This window comes from Kogia breviceps, chromosome 18, assembly GCF_026419965.1.
Source record: "Kogia breviceps isolate mKogBre1 chromosome 18, mKogBre1 haplotype 1, whole genome shotgun sequence".
NCBI lineage: Eukaryota > Metazoa > Chordata > Mammalia > Artiodactyla > Physeteridae > Kogia > Kogia breviceps.
In genome coordinates this window covers 15440447-15444118 of record NC_081327.1, presented here as the reverse complement: position 1 = coordinate 15444118, position 3672 = coordinate 15440447, and the positions used below count along the sequence as shown (strand labels likewise).

At 52.7% G+C, this 3672-nt stretch overlaps 1 pseudogene; it reads right to left on the bottom strand.

The window, feature by feature from the left end:
* Window positions 1-1145: 1145 nt before the first annotated feature.
* On the bottom strand, window positions 1146-1488 carry LOC131745362 (large ribosomal subunit protein eL30 pseudogene; annotated as a pseudogene).
* Window positions 1489-3672: the final 2184 nt, after the last annotated feature.

Here is a 3672-nt window from a genome sequence, read left to right as displayed (position 1 = left end):
TCCATAATTGGGGTCCAGAAAATATGGACACTACAGACAGATAAGGGGGTCTCATTACAAGGTGAGATAATGGGCTCTCTTAAAAAAACAAAATCACCATTAGTGTAGACAGAGTCTGGGTAGGATCAGCATCTGGGGCCTTAGAAGGAAAGGATGGTGGTTCAGGGTTTGGTGTGAGACTAGATTGAACATGTCCTGTTCTAGCCTCCTGAGTGTTGGTCCGTTTATCTAGACAAAGAAGATTCTGGTTGAAAGAATGATAGAACTAGAGGCCCAGCAGTTCTGTTGTGAAACTTCTTTCTCCGACAGTGGGATCCAGTCAGTGTTCATTGGAGCCAGCTCATACTAGCTTTCGAGTGCTGATTATACCCATTTCTTCCCAAGTCTGTTCAGTGACACCATGTTGGTAGTTTAGAATTGACCATTTGTACAAATCAGGGCTCCTGATTTGTACAAATCTCCCCCAGAGTGCTGGTTGTTCAGCTTTTACGCACACCCCTGGACTCAGGAAGAAAAAGGCCAGAGAGCACCCTATTGTGCTTCTCAGGCAGAAAGAACCAGCGAACTGAGATCAAAACCCACCCTTTATTGAGGATACAAAAGGAGATGGGGTCTGGGACACATTCAGGTAACGTATAGATAAGAGCATGTGATTTTGAATCCTAGTTTGTATCCGCTTAACGGCATGATGGTAGGATTCCCCACATCATTAAATATTTTAAAGGTATTTATAAATAATTGCTTAATGAATTTCCCACTTTGTGGAAGTACTTTATTCTAATGTTGAACAGGGAATATTTTTAAATTTTATTTATTTATTTATTTTTGGCTGCGTTCGGTCTTTGCTGCGCGGGCTTTGTGCCCTCTAGTTGTGGCGAGCGGGGCCTACTCTTTGTTGTGGTGCGCGGGCTTCTCATTGTGGTGGCTTCTCTTGTGGAGCACAGGCTCTAGGCGCGCGGACTTCAGTAGTTGTGGCTCGTAGGCTCTAGAGCGCAGGCTCAGTAGTTGTGGTGCACGGGCTTAGTTGCTCCGCGGCATGTGGGATCTTCCCAGACCAGTGCTGGAACCCGTGTCCCCTGCATTGGCAGGCGGATTCTTAACCACTGCACCACCAGGGAAGTCCCAAACAGCGAATATTTTATTGCTTATTTAAACGAGTTCTGGCCAATTTTATGAAAGAATAATTTTGCATGCTTTTCACGAGTCTGTTTTGGCATGCTTTTAACGATATCAGAATCACCTAGATCAGTGATGGCCAGTGTGCGAACTCTCTAGTATTTTCTACCCGTTTTGCCCAATTCAATATTATTGCCACTGTAGTGATGGACACCAGTTTTCCATTTCAGTGGAGCATGACTGGTTTTGCTCTGCCTTGTCTGATCATTTTCGGAGTTGGCTTGTACCTCAGCCGTACTTTCCACTTTTCATAGTGATTAGGAGCCTAGAGTTGATGGACTCTGGCAACTTTTTCATCTTTGCTGCCACCATCTTCCTGTCTTAGGTGTGGGACGACCCCCAGCCAAGGACAGCTGCCAAGATTGCCAGAGAGAGAGAAAGCAAACATATTTTAGGTTGTTTCTCTTCCTGTTTGTGGGTGGTTGTTATCCTATCTATCTATCTATCTATCTATCTATCTATCTATCTATCTATCTATCTACTATTAGAGTAAGTAATGTCCTTTAGCTGACCCTGGACTCCATTATATTATTTGAATCTTGAAAGCTCAAGTGGTCAGGAAAGGATGGAATGGTTATTTAAGAAGTAACTTTGAGGGCAGAGAGCTCCCTCTGAGCTCCTTTTCAGAAGGCTGGAGATCCTAGGTAGGACTGTTTAGATTACATAAGTAATGTGATAAACACTTTTGTGGGTACACTGTTGTCTGCATTGGGGTTACTTGCCTAGAATAGATACTTGGAACATTACTGCTTTCAAGAGTGTTTTTGTTTGTTTGTGAGGATGTTAATAATACCAAACTGCTCTTTCTGACAGGATGTACCAACTTACACTCATTACCAGTAAAATATACACAAATATACGCCACAGTCTTGCCAATATTTCCATTTACAAATGGTAGATGTAATCAGTGAAATATAATACCTTACTGTTGATTTATTTTCCTTTCTCAGACTGGAAGATCATTTTTCACCAGATGGCTCCTCTGGATATCTGCTCCCTCCAAACCACTTGCCCCTACCTGTGCCTCCCCACCCCCCAGCCTGGGTTGTAGGGGTTGGAATTCTTCCAGCTCTGAGAGGTGGAAGGAGGGAAGAGTAGTTGGGTCGGACACTGCTCCCCTGACAGCTGAGAATGTGCCACACTGAGCTCCTCAGCAATGTTGAGGCCAGAGCCCTGGTCAGTCTGCACCAGGACCATTCCCCATCCAGGCTTCCTGTCCCTGAGACACTGTGGGTGCCTTCCTGGAATTCTCTGAGCAGGGAGGTGCCTGGAAGTAAGAGAACTCTTCCACTCAAGGTTGTTTTCCTGGATCCACAGGTCCTGACAGATAATGGTTTGCTTTTGTTTCCTACAAGCTGTTTGAAGTGTATGACAAGGGCTTTGTAGCTTGTATTTTCGGGGACAAAGCCCTAGTCACCTCTCGTTCCCCTCCCCCACCAGGTGGCCCCAAGGCCCTATCCCGTCCCGAGATTGGCGCCTCAACTAAGCCCCTGTGAGCAGGTGCTGGAAAAAGGAGGAGTCCTCAGATCTCTTGGTGACTGTCCGTGGATCACAACTGAGGCTTCCCCGCCCCCTGGCTTAGCCCGAGGCCTGTTTCCGGCCTCGCCTGGCCTTGGGCGCTTGTGAACGGCGACCAGCCACCAGCCGTGGGGACCAGTCTCCATCCAGCCCCAGCTCCTAGTACAAGGCGCCTTCCCCACCAGGCAGGTGGGGGCACCCGAAACCAGTGCGCAGCCACATGGCCCTGGGACACGCTAGGATCTCGGGGTCACGCTAGATGCTGCGGTCGCATCTGCTGGAGACGCGCAGTAGTCTCCAGGGTCCTGGGGCGGATGGGTGCAGCGCTTCTGCCCAAGGCCGAACTTGTCCGGCCCAGCGCCTGAAACCGTGGCGGCGCTGGGAAGTAAGATGGGGGTGGATGTGGGAAACGTTTGTCAACTGCTCATGTTTCTCTGGCCGGGACTGGGGGAGCCGCCTCCAGCTCAGCCCGCGGGGATACGGGATCTTTCCAGAGGCCCGACGGTCGGGGCGCACAACGGAGCCCGGGCCCCCACGCCCCGCCCCGCGGCGCCACAGCTGGCCGCTCCGCCACTCGAGCGCCAGCTCCAAGCCGCACGCCCCGGCGGCCCAGCGAAGGCTCCGCGCCCCTCCGAGCTCGCGGCGAAGCGCGGACACCGCGGCTCCGCCGCCGCCACTCCCCCCACATTCCAGAGGCCGCAGCGCCGTCTCCTTCCTCGCATTCCTGCCCCCACAAAGGAGTCCCTCCGCCCCCCGCACAGCCGCAGGGAGGAGGGGACGCGGCCCGGCGCCTCCGAGCGCACATTCCTCCGCCGCGCGCGCAACCAGGCGGAGCGCCGCGGCCCCCGGACCGCGCGTGGCCCGCAGAGCGACCCCGGCCCGGCGCCGGCCCCGCCCCGCGCCCAGGGGTCCCGGGGCGGGCTCCGGGCTTCGGGCGGACGATGCGGCGGCGCGGCCGGAGCGGCGGCGGGAAGCGGA